Here is a 16697-nt window from a genome sequence, read left to right as displayed (position 1 = left end):
AGTGACATTCACGTGCTTTGCCTCCTGCGTTCGATACACTCGTCGTTCCCCATCGCTCGTTTTTGACAGCGACTGCCACTTCCGCTTGCGCGTTTCGTTGCATGTAAAACGGAACATTTTCTTCGCTTTCACGGAAGTACATTCGCGCAACTTAACACATGCTCAGCCGACCATAATGACGTCGCACAACCATTCCGCCGCGATTACACCGAAAAGCGGGAATTACGGGCCGGCCTCGAACCGGAAGTGGCGCAGAAGACGACGCGCCATTCTACTGTATCCACCTCATTCTCGCGGCAAGCTTTGCGCGATGCGGGTAGTCCGGAATCAGCGGTGAAATGCGTTGGTCACGCAAGTGAATTAATATACCACGCTGTTTGCTCATGCCGCGTCTCATAATGGCTTTTTTCACTAAGCCCGCATTCCGTGAAATTTTTGAGCCGATAGTAAATGAGCATTAGTGCTGCCTACGAATTGTTTAGAAATTTTCTTGATGTGTGAGTCTCCGAATTATGTCTAAAAAGTGTTCTTTGGATAATGATGTGGATTGCAAACACTAGCTTCCCAACAGAGGCTGGCTCGTTTAGAATGGCACAAATCTGAAACTTCATGCAATGTGGTGGGTGTCTTCTCATTGTACTTTCTATTCTGGCACACTTTTGTGACATGACACTGTTTTGCCATAGCCATCTTTTATTATCTTTTCTGTTTTCTGTATGCAGCTACAGGAACGATCGCCTGGTGTGACATCTTGGTTCTGCCAGTCGCACGGTTTGTAACCAGTAAGCAATTCTTAACTATCGTCCCCACTGGCAACTAACAACAAATCCCTTATGGTGTAGCGAACGGGACAGGTTGGCCGCCATTATCGGCGTTGTAGCACACGCCCGGGAAAGGAAGCCGTCAAAAGCGGAGAGCAGCGATGTGTTGTCAGAGCATAGCCTCAGCTAGCTCTGTGGTCTCGATCAGCTATACGCGCCTCACGCACTGCTATGACACCAGGGCCCGTATTCACAGAAAGCCCTTACGCTACAATTGCTCGTAAGAGAAAATTCCAGGCAATCCGCTTGCTGGACGCATTATTATTGAAGGCAGCTAGCCAATGAGAAAGAACACTTGCGAGCGAAAAGTTTTGTGAATTCTGCTTTCACATGACCGCGCTTCCAACTTATATTGTCGTTCGATCAGACCTTTTGCTTCCTCCTCGCTTCACCCGTAAGCTAAGTTCACCGCCACAGCGGTTGCACTACCACCGCACGAGCTCTTTGGGACTAAGTAATTCCGTACGAAAAGCGCCCAGCTAAGTGAACGCGGCCCCACTTCCTTTCCCCCATCTTATTGTGTTTGCGGAAGAGGAAAATCACTATACTAGCACACCTTCGCCCATAGAACACTTTCCACTATATGCGAAAACCTCACTCGCACTGCATTTCGGACCGATGACTCACTGACCACGCCTCGAAAGAGTCCTGGCCCGTTTTCTCTTATACTCTTCGACGTCAGGTATAAGAAGGGACGACGCTATGCTGACGAGTCTTACCTGCATGCGCCAGTTAGCCGAATCCGCCGCCAGTCTCTTTTGTTTCCGCTAGGAAGCGCACCGCCAGTGCAATCTACGCCGGCTCGTTAGGCAGCGGGCTTTTGCGAAGTCTCGGCCGCGCTTTCTTCGATCGAGCTCACGGTCGTGCGAGTCACGGCGCTCGCAGTGGGGCCCGTCCGTCGGCCCAGTGTACGCAAGCGCGGCCAATGCCTTGGCGGCAGCCCGCTTTTCCCAGACGGTCGCCGCTGTCCGTCTCTGCTGCCTCGCGGCGACAAGCGTGACCGCTGAATGCTCCGAAGGAAACCCATTGTCTGGAAACGACGTCAACCGACCGACGGCCATTGTGAGCCCACCAACAGGCGGCTTTCGTCGCACGCCGCCAATACCATGTGCCCGAAAAAAAACACGCCAGTGTGCTCCGTGCGATTACTCGCACTCGTCAGTAACCTCGCTGCGCTGGTACCAAGATGCCCCTCTCACTCCCCACCCCACCCACCTCTCACCCTTTACATTCTCATGCCATGTGGGAAGGAGAAACGTTTATAAAGCCGCGTTATAAAGCGCCAGAAGAAAATGTTAATAAATACCACAGCATGTGGTTGCGCTTCCCATTTATCGTGTACACGCGAAGAATGCGCTCCAACGGGGCGTGATAGCATAATACCCCAATTCCCGTGTCCTTCGTCAACGGCTCGTAGAGTGCCGCGCTGCCCTTATTGCCGGCGGTATCTGCCATTCGGCGCGACAAATGGGCAGAATGAGAGAGCATCAAAGAATCGCTTCATTATGCGGTAACTATGCGAACAAAAACAATCGTCGGTGCACTTCTTCACGAACAGTACGCATTGTTTACGTAGAAAAACAGCCGTCGCAAACAAAGCTCGTTGGCCGCTGGGAAAGGCAAAATATATGCGCGAACGCCTTCTTTTGACGACTAACACGCTGCTTTGAATTTCAATCGCAATTCGACCCATTTCTTCCTTGTAGAGTACTGGAAAAGCTCGAAAGTGGGCGCGGCGCATTCATTCACCCTTGGGTTTCGAAGTAAATTTCGCGAGCAAACTAGCTGCATGACGCACCCAAATGGCACCGTGGGAACTAGCGCGGCCATTCGCTTGGTGCACCCATCGAGCGGCTTCTGCAGCGGCTATATCGCGACGGCGTCATTGTGATCGCGTGCACACCAGATGCACTGTCGGTCAGCGAGCAGTGAATGTAGCGGTCACGGAGAGATTCGGTCGAAAAGCTTTGAATGCCGTTTCTGTTTTCGTACGCGGCAGTTCCAAACACGAAACGCAGATAAGACGCGTCGTTCGGACGGCATCCACAGAAGGTGCGCGCCTACAACGGCTCGGAGCGCACGCACGCGGAAAGACTCTGGGAGTGGAAGTTTGCCCGGGAAGTGGGCCTCGGTATAATCGGCCAGCAGGCGACGGGCGTGTAACGTATGACACCCCCGGAGAGCGCTGCCTGCTGTTCGACGAACCTTGTTGCTGCAGAAGTGGCAAATGCTACGTGTCCTTGAGGTGCCACTGCGGCAAGCACAAGCCCGCGCGTGCCGCCCAAGGACTCGCGCTAACAGCATTGCCGGAAAACGCTCGGAGTCTGGTTCCTCGAGAGCGCTGCCCTTGCCAAGACTGGCCACAGTCTGCGCTACACGTCCGTCACACAGTACATAAGTTTGGCCGCTCTATTCCTCTGTGGGCTAGCGCAAGTCGGTCCAATTTGTGCATCTTGGGCCATCTTTTAATGAGACGCCTGCTTAGTTGAAACTGCAACGAACGAGATGACACGGAATCACTTGGGCATGATGATATATGTTTGGATGCACTCCTGTTGAAGTCACGAACGCGCGTATACACAAACAAGTAGTAGTAGTAGTAGTAGTAGTAGTAGTAGTAGTAGTAGTAGTAGTAGTAGTAGGAAGCGGAGGAGGAGGAGTAAGTATGGCACAAGCCGGGATGACTAACGAAGGGATCCCAGCGGTCACACAGCGTCGCGACAATCACGCCAGGAGGAAAAGCACCTTCTGCGATAGCGCCTTTGTCAATTTAGTCACGCAGCGGGAGGAAACTGGTGCATGCAAGAGCGGCCCCTGCGAGCGCTACATGAATAAGCAGCGCTTGTTGGCGCACGCAGACCGGCAATGAGCAGTTATTGGGCCGGCACAGCAAGGAAAACGTAATCCGAGAAGCATCGCCGCATGCCGAGCACGTCCCTGTCATGAAGTACACCCTACGAAGAGAGTGCGGCCGAAGGAAGTGAAACGTGCGGCCCGCTGGCCGAAATGCCGCGACACGTGAACGAAGACCGGACTGCCGCGGTCATCGCTGTAACAGCGCCATATCGCAGGCTGCAGCACGCTGGAACGCATGTGTATACCCACCACGACCATACGCTCACGCTGGGCAAAGAATTTCAAGGAACAATTGCCCTTCCCGTGCCCCGCTATCGATCTTCCGCCTTGTGCGGGGCGGGCGGTGCAATTAGACCGGCTTCAGCGGTACAAGTTCGAGGAACCGCCGCTGGTGAACCGGACATTCTTGCGGGGCGCGCTGTTGCACAGCTTGCAGCAACCAGCGCATCCTGCACGCAACTCTAGACTGCATCGCCAAGCTGCGCGGCGCTCATCTAGCTTCGTGCATTCTTCGGAACGGCACCGGACGTTCCCCTGCGTGCCGTAGCTGTGTGTGAAAGATGAAGAGCAAAAAAATATCCTCAGTTCGTCCATCGCACTTTCCCTTCATAAAGCCTTCACCGCCACGCGCGCCAGATGACCGGTGCGAGACGGCGTCTTAAGCAACGTTATTGTAAATGGACGGCGCAATCATTCATCGTGTTCAGCATATCGATTTCTTACGCGCAGATAAGAATAATTAATGTACGCTAGAAGTTGCCTGTTCCAACGCCTTCGGGCGTTCTGAATAACCTGTAATATTGCGCCTTTCTCCCTCAAAGCGCCACCCCTTGCATGGACGCAAATATTCGCGACCAGACAGTACGTTTGCATATATATGTGGGCCCTGCATGCATGTTGGTTCTCCTTGCTCCAGCCGCAATATGTGGCCAGTATGTGCCAATAATATGCCGTGAATCATCTGCGCACGCCAACGCGGGTGCGGCTCATTCGTCGGCTTACTGTCCGATCGGCTCAGAAATGTCCAGAGACGTATTCCTAATGGCCGATGAGTGCCTCGGCGCCGTGGAGACGATAAGTCGCGTATACATGTTTCCACCAACATAAGAATATATAGGACACGAGAGCTAAGCAATAAGCTTTTCTTCCGCTCCCTTCGAACTCCGTACTTTGGCATTTCTCGCAAACTGAAATTTCTCGCACAAACGCGAACCGCACATACACGAGTGGTATGCAGCCGACGCGCATCCCCTAATGGATACACGGCGGCGAGAGCGCCTCGCGGAGGGGCCTCCAGCGCCGGCTCCGTTGCTGGCCCCCAGCCTGTCGGCGACGCCATTATCGAATTCCAGAGCAGGGGAAGATGCGAGGGACTCTCCGACCGGCCCAATCTCATTTGGCTATGATGGTAGCCGCGAGGGGCCGTGTAATGGCGGCGCCGAAGCCGCGTGGCCGAGCCGATCTTCTGCCCGGGGGCAAAAATGGAGGGCCGCCGTGACACCGACGGCGACGCCTCCTGCCGGAAGGGTCGACGGACCAGCCTCGCATGGGCCCCGAAGGGGGTCAACTTGGCTGGCCAGCTCGCTGGGTCGAGCTGCACGCGGTCCTTCGCATGCCACTCGTCTTCGAAACGAGCGACTGAGAAGTCCCCGAATTCGTGTGGCAGGTTGGCCTTGGTGGACGTGCGACGTGTTTCATCGAGTTCTCGATTACAAGGAAGAAAGCGACACGGAACATCGTTCCGGCGCCGAAAGCAACAAAACTAAATTTTAAACATGGTAATAAATTCGAGTTATTCACTATTTTTCGTACCCCTTCGCCTCTGCGTCGTCATCCAAACTCGCTCCTCTGGTCAACCCGCTTCTTTGAGACACAAAGCGAACTCGCCAGACCTCCGTAAACTGGGCCAAGAGTTCCAGGCGGCCTGCACGTCGCATTGTCTGCCGTGCAGTTGCGTTTCCCGAGTGCGACCTACTAGGATAGCTCGATGCAGCCCTGCCAGTGGCGTCCACGAGACAGGCACGCGCTGTCCGTCCGGTTTGTCCGGCAGCAGCAGGCGGGAAAAGGGGGGGGGGGGGGGGCACGCTGCCCTCCCCGGTTTTACAAGCACCACTCGCAGGGCGCGGCCAAACCGGCTCGCTTTTCCGCGTCGCCCGCTGGCCGACGCAGCGGACGGTCCGGCGAAAGCGGTTTGCGATAGCGTGAGCGCGAATTTCATAGAAAACAAACGGGCCGCCCTACGCGCCGGCCTAACAACGCCTCGCGTGCGGCCAACGGACTCCAAAGCTGCAGAGTTGCGCGCGGTGCTGGAGTAGGCGGTTCGTAGCGCTGTGGCCGCAACTGTTTGCGAAAGCTATATCATCCCGTGAGCGCATCCAATAGCCGCACGTCAGGACGGCGGCTTCGCTCACGAGGTTGCACCACGTCGGGATGCGCCGCACGCTCATGCCACGGGCCACACGTGACGAAACTGCAACACGATGCTCTGACCTAGCGATTCTCCCAAGAATGGCTCAGCCCGACTACTACAATTCTGTTATTATTACTATTATTGCTACTATTATTTCACCACAATCAGGCTGACGAATTACGTTGCTGAAAAGCACCAGCCCGCAAATTGACCATTTCCGCACCGTGGTATTATTTTGTGAACTAATTTTGAAGTGGCTAAGGCTATCGGTTGGGGCAACTTCAAACTCCCCATTGCGCGGTCGCTTCGTCACACTCGTGCACATATTCTCGTCGTAGCTATCTTTTAAGAAGGTTCAATTCTTAACAGTTCGCGAATGATAAACGTGTCGCTTGCAAATGTCACGGAACGACATCAAATCGCGCGCCCGTTTGGTTCCACACGATGTAAGCGATATTTCTCGCATGACTACTCGTCTACTCGTGACATAGGTGACTGTACACTGCACTACAGGCGCCACAGAAGTTCAACAGGAACGAATCTTATACCAGGTGCTTTTTAATTACAATGTCTCCTTAAATTACCTGAGGCAGACGTCACAGTTCTAACCCTTGAAGTAAATTACACGATGAAGTGGACATTACTTCTACGAGAAATCAAAATTCATAACGGGTTAATTAACAAAAATGAGCTATTTAACGTTTTAATTAATTAATTGCAGTCCGAAAATTGCTATTTACGAATTGTCGCCGGCGAGTTCGCAGGGCGTATCCACTTAGTACGAATTGTCAAGGTTACGCCAGTTTCGAGATATTAATTTTCAAAATGTGCGACGAAATATAGCGACGTTCAAATTCTACCTTGGTGCTTCAATGGTTAAAACGGCGTTTTCATGAAGTAAGTGGAACAACAGTGCATTTGTGCCGCAAGTTTGACGGCGCATATCTCGAAACCGGTGCCACCCTCAGAATTCGTTCCAAGCCGATGTGCCTTCTAAATTCACTACCTACAATTCGTGAATTGCAGCACGTGCTGTAAGTTAATAAGTAAAAAAAACTTAATGAATGGAATTTTGTTAATTAGTCAATTAACCATTTGATTGCTTCCACAGGTACGTGAATAAAAAAATTGTTGCAGCTAAAATAAAAAAAAGCGCGAAGAAGCACTCTATATAGTGCTCTCGTTTATTGTCGTAATATATTCACAACGAAAATTTGGGGCGTGTCGGTATTTCAATCGACATCCTGGCCAGATCCATTAATCAGGTATAACACACCACCGGAATATACTCAGCGCTCACGTTCCTGTCTTTTCTGTTTTCCGGCCCCCGGCTTGAACTGGCGGAACGTTCCGCAGCAAAGAACAACAGGCTTTTTTTTTTAGAGCGCAGCTCTTTGGCGTCCGTTCCTGGGTTTCGCGTCGTCGTCGGCGTTGGCCTCGTAACCAGCTCCGCCCCCCTTCGCTGGAGTGGGAGACGAAGGACGCGAGCCGCGAATGGCGGAGACCAATGAGAGCGGCCCCTTCAGTGACGTGCGCGCGCGATGCTGGTGTCATGCGGACCCTCCTTACGGCTCGATGCGCACTCGTGTCTGGTCTTAGCCGATCCGCTCGTTTCGTACTATCGTCTGCTCGCGCCACAGCTCTCGCCCGCGCCTGTTTGGTTCTGTTGGGTCGGTCTCGTTCGCGCTTGTTTTGGTTATTATTTCGACAACAAACGGTTATAAATATCCCTCGAGGCCAGCGCACCTTCCACAACTTAATGCGGTGAGTGTAAGACTCGTACCAAGTCGAACATATATCAGTCTATTTCTCCGACCACAAAGCTTCCTTCATGACTGTCAAGAACTGTTAGTGGAGTCTTTGTTAAAGGAATACGTGTGAAAAATAAAAAAAAAATTCTGTGATAGCGCATACATGTGTTGCTCAATTTCTTTGCCTCAATCTATCGAAAAGGTGAAACAGCTTATTTGCTGCGCTCAAATTTCGCATTAGGAAGTAACGTAATCGTCGGTAATTTTTTACTTTTACTTTTTCGTCATTAACAATTACAGACGTGCTTGCAGGACCACACTTAGGTTACTACAACGCTCGTGTAGCTGCTTATAGGACGCGAGCTGAAGCAGACATTGGGAGATGACATGGAAAGACGCATGCCAAACTTTGCTTTTCTTTCTTCTTTTTCCGTGCGCTGCGAAAACGTGGAAAGAGTACCGTTCCTGCGCAGTGCCTGACTCCGAGTTCAGACGCTCTCTCAGCAGTCCGCGCTCGCCCTCTGCCGACCCCAGTTGACAGTGTCAACTTGACACTGTGCGAGCACCGTCTACGACTGCAGATTACTCAAACTTCGCGTTTAACCAATGTTTAAAACATAATTACAAGTCTAACGAAGAAAAAAAAGAAGCACACAGATGTCACCTTCAGCACACCGTATGCCCGCGTATCAAGTGCCGCGTGATAAACGTAGATAGCAGCTCCATGCGGCCGCTCGTGAACTCGTACATCCCCTCCCCTCCTCCGTTTACGATTGTTGTGGCGATAACACTTTTTTCATTATTTATACGTGTTACCGTTGGCCAATCGCTTCAAACGGGACGCATACCGTTCTTCCTCGTGCACACAGAGCTCGCTTTCAAAAAACGTGCCTGCGTGCAAACGGGAACGGTTTTCCATTCTTTTTATACGCCGCGCTACGCATTCAGGGCCGGAGGCGCTCGCACTGCAAAGCCCGACCAAAGGCCGCCGATAAGGCGCGGTTGGCCGCCGACGGGCCACAGGTTATCGGGCGATAAGCGAAGCGACAAGGGTCCCTCGGAGAGCCCCGCGGCAAGCATGCAGCCCGCTCGCTGGGGCGAACAAGGGCCCGCCGAAACGGAGAGAGGGCTGCGGAAGTAGACTCTCTCCCGCGCCCGGAAGTCGCTGAACAAACAGCCGTGCTCCGCCAGGAAGTGCGATTTAAAGGTCCCGGGAGGGGACAGAGGAAGAACGCGCAGGTAGCCAGCCCGCCCTGTTTTCGCCCCATCGAACGGAGCTCCAGATATACGCGCATACGAGGTGGTTCCGAAACCGCTGACGCGTTCACCCTCCGACTGGGGGATAAACCCCGGATTTCCTCTCTCTCGTTTCCGCTTTCGCCAACCGCACCGCAGTGTACTAACGCGTCCACATGCATACAGGGATGAGGGCGAAGCGACGGTGCCCTAGCCTGGCGGCGACATTGGGGCCGTTCTCGGTTTGCTCGCGGGTAAAAAAATTTGCCTTTTCTGGGGCACCAGCGTCGGACAAAGTTCTAAAGTTTATCTGCTGCCAGAAGAGCTAAAAAAACAAAAGAAAAAACAAGCAGCTCTGCTGAAATCAAATAGCTTTTTTTACAGGATGTACGACTGGATACTTCGGAAATTTACATTAGTTGCTCAATATTATCTCCTTCGGTGACCTGAACTTCTCTGCTTACAGATCCTACAACGAATACGGAGCAACGGCGGCTCTTGCATTGGAATGGGAACTTCTGAATGGGTCCTTTTAATCACGAAGGTACGCCTATATCCAATGGCTCCCTCGAAACGGGGATTGTTTGGTGCTCTCAAACGACGACGTCGTGGACCTCCTTAGGGCATTGGATGGAGAGTGAGAGGGGCGGGGGGGGGGGGGCACGTACAACTTTCCATAAAAGAGGCGAGAGCGTCCGGTGGGTGAGGCGCACGTCTGAACGCGGACAACGGGAAATCTACCGGGCGCGGTGAACAGAGGGATAACTGCGCATTGTCTCGTTAGGTCCTCGCTTTTTCCGCGTTGTTTTCGCCTTTGTTTCGGCAAGCACGCGAGCCAGCCAGCCAGGTAGCGGATGCGTGCCGGCTTCACGCTGCACTGATTCTGAGGAATGTCTGCAAATATCGGCAGCACACGGCGGCGGCGCTCTCTCCGCTGCGCGGGGCGGCGCTAACGGGTCGGTGTGCAGACGACGTTGGCGATACCCCCCCGATCGGCGGCGCCAATGCGCCACCAGGAGGCCACCTTAGTGGTGCCGTTGGCGACATTGCGAACCGTCTGTGGCCCGCAACAGACGAGAAAGTCGGCAGTGCGCGTACTGCGTCAACATACCAGGGAAGGACACTGAACCACGCCTATGTGTCCGTACCACATTCCTTTTTTCTTCAAAAATTTGCCTGTATACTATTAACAACCATCTATGTATCTTGAAAGAATAATAAACTGAAACCGAAGTGTCCACGTCGATCTCTTGGAAGTATACATTACCATAAAAAGAAGAAAAGTATAACGGGACAGAGGACCCGGTCGTTGACGAACTTGATCGTAATTATTTTATTTTATGGCGCGCGCATTAAAAAGAGAAATAAGATAGCACGTTAAGCGCATCACGGTTGGCCGTGCGGCGTCCTTACCCTGTATCTGCATGCTAATGTATGAACGAATCGGTGTTAACCAGCTTGAGGTTCTGGTTTGCTGCCGCGGTGACATGATGTCAGGAAAACGCTGTCCACGACAGTGCACTGAGTTGCGCGTAACGTCGCGCAATCGAATAGCCAGTAGCGCGGGGCGTACGTGGACATGCAAACAAACGTTTAGTCTGAGAGCCTCTAACATTGGCGTGGAGCGCAGCAGCTGAGAATAACAGCATCTCCGTCCACCTTCTCTTTTTGTAGCGTTGTCTTTCGCGATGCTTGCCTCAAGAATGGGAAAACTAACTCCTCCTAGGGCAAAACATCCTTACATGCCAGCGTACACCGTCTTCGCGTGTCTGCGCCCGAACACATTACAAGAGGCCTTGGGCGAGAGCTACGAAGTGCACCAGCCAAAACACTCCGGCGGTCCGGAGCGGCGCCAAAAAAACGCGGTTCCAGGTAACGGTACTGCGGGGCGCTCCTTTCACTTAGCGACGAGAGTTTTGAATGAGACGGCCGTGAGGCTTGTGCCTCCGGCAGCGCCACGAAGGACAGTACACTCGGCTGCTCGCATTGGCCGCGTGCTCCCTCGGTTTCTTCAGCGTGCAAGCGGCTCCCACGAAGGACGACAGGGCGGCGCGGATCCCGTTCTGCGCGGTGCCCGTCTAACCGGTGGAAGTCGGCTACCCAGCCAATCACGAAGCCAGCCTCACTCGGGTCGTTTTCCCGACGGTGCGCAAAGCTGCTTACTAATGCGTGGACACCAGCGAGCCCCGTTCTCGAAAACGCCTCGGCCGAAACGGGTATCCTTCATCTTCGACGCACTTGCCATGGCTTGCTTTCGAAACACCTCCTACATAGTACAGCGCGTTCATTACTTCAGCCGATGTTGTGCAGGGCCACGATTTTCTAGCGATGCCATTTTCGATGCTATTCCTTTTCGCTCGCGCGTCGTCAGGGTGGATGGTAGGAATGGCATACAATCGAGCGGAAGGCATCGCTACAAAACCGTTGCCCTGATTAGGTTTCCTGAAGCCGCAGCTTCGACCGAAGAATAAAAGAAATTGAGACAAAGCCAAGCGGTTTCAAATACTAGCAAGATAAAGATAAAGAGGCAAAGGCGGGAGGGTTTAGCTATACTTCGTCCAGTTCATAGCGAACATAGCACTAGCGAAGGTCGCGGTCGAGCACGAGAAGTTTCACATGAACGTAAAGCTTTGTAGATGCAGTCCTGGGTTTCGTAGACGACAAGAAAATGTGACGACTGCATGTGGTTTGTTCTTGTTTACATGAGAACGGGTGGCTGAGAGCTATGCCCTAATGCACCGACCGAAGGAAGTGAGAGCATCGCAACGTGTTGCGAAATACACTGTGCGAGAACGGGTGAACTGTATACCGCTGTACAGCAGAAAAAAAAATATATATATATATATATATATATATATATATATATATATATATATATATATATATATATATATATATATATATATATATATATATATATATATATATATTTCATTTCATTTATTGTACCCTCAGGGCCGAAGCATTACAGAGGGGAGTGGCAAAAAGAAAAACATTTCTGTGAAAAGATACTTATACATGGAGTTATATAATGTAACAATGCAAATACAAATACTCTAATTAACAAATCAATTCAATACAGATCACCAAACTAGAAAACAATGTAAAATGAGTAGGTGATACAGGCAAGCACAAGCAAACAAGAGAAAAAAACGAGAAATAACATGAGGTAAAGAACTAATTAGTTACTGTTAAAGCATTTTTGAAATGTTGTTGGTCTGTAATTTCTGCAGTAGTGGTAGGTAGGTGGTTCCACTCTTCACAAGTCCTGGGAAAAAATGAATATTGAAAAGTAGAAGTCCTGCAAAAAGGAACGGCTACTTTATGTCGGTGGTCAATGCGTGGTGATACGTACTGGGGAGGAAAGATGAAATCATCGTGTAGAGAACGATGCTGAAATATGCGGTGAAAAAGACACAAGCGATAAAACTTACGGCGAGATGCTAGTGATGGTAGTTCAAGGCTCGATTTCATATTAGTCACACTTGCGGTTCGAGCATAATTAGACATAATAAAACGTGCAGAGTTATTTTGAACCATTTCGAGTGAGTAGATTAGATTGTCATGGAAAGGGTCCCAAACAGAGGCGGCGTATTCTACCTTCGAACGAATCAGTGTTTTATAAAGTAAAAGTTTAAGAGCCTGAGGAGCGCGTGAGAAATTCCGGCGAAGATATGCAAGTGTTTTGTTGGCGCTGGCGATTACGGATTCAATGTGATCATTCCAGGTTAGTTTTGATGATATAGTGACGCCAAGATATCTATATGACGATACTACTTCTAAAGGAAAGTTATCAAGATGATATGAAACATTTGCATTAGTAGATCTAGTTACACGCATGACTTTGCATTTTTTAGTGTTTAATTCCATGCACCAAGTCTTACACCAAGCGGACACAGAATCAAGATCAGACTGTAGAATAGTAGTATCGTTAGGACTAGTTATTTCTCGAAATATTACACAGTCATCTGCAAACAAGTTGATATGGGAAGAGACGCAGGAAGGTAAGTCGTTAATGTAGATTAGAAAGAGGAGAGGGCCAAGCACCGATCCTTGTGGTACTCCTGAGGAAACAGGACTCGGAGGAGAGTCAGTGTTATTAGTAGAGACAAACTGGGAACGATTTAGTAAGAAACATTCGAGCCATGCAAGCAGTTTGGAATCCAAATTTAGTAACTGCAACTTATATAAAAGGAGATTATGGCATACTTTATCGAAGGCTTTTGAAAAATCTAAAAATATACAGTCAGCTAAAGAAGAACGATCGAGGATGGCATGAAGACGATGAGTGAAACATACGAGTTGAGTATCACACGAGAATGTCTTACGGAAACCATGTTGTGAAGGCGAAAAAAATGAATTCGATTCAAGAAAAGAAACAAGATTTGAAAATAGAATATGCTCGAAAATTTTACCCGGAATGCTAGTTAGCGAAATGGGGCGATAATTTAGAGGCGAGCGTTTATTGCCAGACTTGTGAAGCGGAACCACCCTCCCGATCTTCCAGTCAGTGGGGAGGGAACTGTTCTCTAGAGACTGTTGAAAAATTTTTGTTAATATAATTGATGAATAACAGACTGTATTTATAAGAAACCTAGGATTAATAGAATCGTACCCAGGTGAGGAGGATGCTTTTAAACTTTTTATAGCTTTGACCACGCCATTGTAGTCAATTATAATGGGAGACATTACTATAAATCCTAAAGGCTTAACATGAGGTAGCATTGTTTGTGTTGTTGTAGAGAAGTTGCTGACAAAGACTTCATTTAACACACGGGCACATTGCGCATCAGGTATAGCATTCCCTGCAGAATCAACAAGGCTGATTGCGCTATCACTTTTGGGATGAAACACCCGCCAGAACTTTTTGGGATCGGATGTGAGCATTGACGGTAACGTGTCATTAAGAAAAGTATCTTTAGCATTCTTTATGGCTGCTATGTACACGGCGGAAGCTTGTTCGTAGGCGGCCCAGCGGTCGTCATCTGGGGACCGTATTGCTGAGCGGTATGTGCGTTTTTTCTTATTCGACAAACGTTTTATATGGCGGTTGTACCAAGGTGCATCAGCGTTTACAATTATTGTACGAGTAGGAATGTATTTATTTGTTAATTCTTAACCCTTAAATAAAAATAAATCCCAGTTTGATTGTACCGTTCGCTCTTCAAAACCATCGAGAAAACCGTCAAGAAAAGTGCAAAGCTCCTGGTTGATTAGTTCGAAATTCGCATTTTTATAATCTTTTATAACTTTCTTTCTGTTTTTGCATTTTGGACGTGAAAGGTTAATGCGAAATGATAGAATAGAGTGGTCACTTATACCGGGCAGGTGAGTGACGTTAGAAATGTATTCAGGGTGTGTGGCTAGTACGAGATCAAGAATGTTTGCTGTTGATTCAGCTATTCGAGTTGGTTTCGTTATCAATTGTGTTAAAGAAAATACAGCGCACATATCTAAAAAATCTCTTGCGAGTGAAGAAGGCGGATTTGGCGCAGGTGGCTCACAGTCCCACGATACATTAGGGATGTTAAAATCCCCCATTAAGAAAAACGGTAACCTCGGGAAATGACACACCACAGAATTAATCACATCGTGTAGTTCGTTAACGAAAATGGAATTGTGAGAAGGGGGGCGGTAACAGACACCAATAATTATTTTTTGCTTGGGAAATTCTGCGACAACCCAAACGGTTTCCAACTCACTTTGAATGTGGATGCGGTACGATGGGAGTTCGTTTGAGATAGCGAGCAATACACCACCGCCTGTCCGCGACCCTCGATCACAGCGATATACAGAAAATTTATTAACTGATGAAAAAAGTTCATGATCCATTACCTCTGGCCGAAGCCAGGTTTCTGTTAATACGAGAATGCGTGCATTGTAAGTATCAATAGCAGAGTTTAAACGGTCACGCTTATTAGACAGACTTCGAATATTAGTAAAGAGTACAGATGTGTGTAACTGATCTTGCCCACAGCCCCTCGCGCACCTCTAGCTTGATGCACCATTAGTGGCGTTGGCATTTGTACGGCGGTTATCAGATGAAACATATTTCTTACGTTCAGCGTAAGAATATATATATATATATATATATATATATATATATATATATATATATATACGCTGCACCGATAACGCAATGCGTTATATTTGCAGTCGAACGCGACCAGCAGAATGCTGTGTAACTTTTTCCGAGCTGAGTGTCGAGCTAAAGAAATATATAAGTTATACGAAACTGCACAGACACTGATTTGACAGTGCTACAGAAAACGTCTGAGGGTTATGGAAAGCTCAGACGCGCATGCGCCTTCAGCGTTTGTCAACGCGATCTCATCTCACACATCGCTACGCGTATGCAAGACTAGAAAGCACAAAGCTTCATGCTTCAGCTATTGCACCTCGCTCAGTAACACTTGAACACCTTCTGTGACGGCACTGGGCCTTAGTTTAGCTGGCCAGGCAGCTTGCTCCTCTGCTAATGCGACGGAGCAAAAGCAAAGGATGCCTCACCGCAAGATATGGCCTGGAAGATGGCAACATCTTCGCGCACACAAGGAGAGCGCGGCGCTGGTAATGGGCCGCCGGGCGATCCATCACGTCCGCGGCTTAGCCGTACACGGCAGGCAGCCCGCGCGAGGGACGACGTGATTCACCCTCCCCCTCCTCGCTTCATCGCTGCATTGTGGCAGTCAGGTCAGCCAGCTTAGCTGACCAAGCGACGCGGTCCGGCCTTTTCCCGCTTATTCACTGCACTATTTGCCAAAGCCTCTCAGGCCACTGCGTGCGTGGCCAGCACAACTATTACAGTGCCACGTGCCGGAGCTGCAGTGGCTCTTCGGATACCTGTTGGCACCTCATAGCTATGTCCAGAGAGAGAGCTCTGTCTCATTCCAGAACTTGAGAGCGCTGGGCATGCGCTATGAGTGAACCTAAAGTGCATAAAGGAAGGCTCGATCATAAGTGGCGTGGCCCATAAAACTTCACGAAGGGCGCGCATTGTGGGTGACCGAAACACCAGGAGAAGCTTCCTTTTCAACCGTGTGTCTGCAGCAAAATGGTCTTGTTGCCGCCTCGTTTGTGCGTATATGTACACACGCAACACTAAGGTCGCGAAAGCCAAATACATGCCAGCAACTCTTGACGCAGCATGCAGGTAGGCGTGCTCGCGACGCGGCCAGCAGTGCTTCCATTTAACGTGCGCGCAGCAAGCACAAGTGGTGACGACAGTGCAGCGGCACCGCTTCCCTCCTGGACTGCAGGGTCCGCCAAAAGCACCGCAAAGTCGTTCTCTCGCGGTCAGAACACATCTGCTGGTCAATAGGGCCGAGCCGCGTAAACTCTGCAGCGGCGGCCGCAAAACACACCGCTTCCCGCAACGCCTTCCAATGAGCGGAATCATGCGAAACCCGCTCTGGTCTTCGAATTTAACAAGTTGCTTCGCTCCTTTTCTCTGTGAGGAAGAATGCGAAGGGAACGACGCGGACACCTCAATTCAGGAATCGCATAGTGTCCAGCGTTACAGATACTGGACAACAGATGCTCCTCCTGAACAGATACCGTGCGTCCATCTTTCCAAATGTACTATTCCATGGCCGCGTCTAGGCGGATTAACTGCCTCGTAAC

The 16697-nt window shown here is 50.0% G+C and overlaps 1 protein-coding gene and 1 long non-coding RNA gene across 3 annotated transcripts in view; one reads left to right on the top strand and one right to left on the bottom strand.

Annotated features, from left to right (window-relative positions):
- Positions 1-16697, bottom strand: part of ec (ubiquitin specific peptidase echinus) — a 77574-nt gene that overhangs the window by 44217 nt on the left and 16660 nt on the right. Inside the window, exon 1 of one of the 2 annotated variants that reach the window (XM_065439162.1) lies at positions 1541-2096. The exons of the other annotated variant lie outside the window; for it this stretch is intronic. The gene's annotated coding sequence lies outside the window, so the exon portion shown is untranslated. Of the gene's footprint in view, positions 1-1540; positions 2097-16697 lie in introns of those variants that run through there. 2 annotated transcript variants of the gene reach the window in all.
- On the top strand, positions 307-9687 carry LOC135907462 (uncharacterized). Its single transcript, XR_010566003.1, has 3 exons — positions 307-619; positions 723-782; positions 9541-9687. It is a non-coding gene; the product is annotated as an uncharacterized lncRNA (long non-coding RNA).

This window comes from Dermacentor albipictus, chromosome 1, assembly GCF_038994185.2.
Source record: "Dermacentor albipictus isolate Rhodes 1998 colony chromosome 1, USDA_Dalb.pri_finalv2, whole genome shotgun sequence".
Taxonomy (NCBI): Eukaryota; Metazoa; Arthropoda; class Arachnida; order Ixodida; family Ixodidae; genus Dermacentor; species Dermacentor albipictus.
This window is presented reverse-complemented; position numbering and strand designations above follow the sequence as displayed.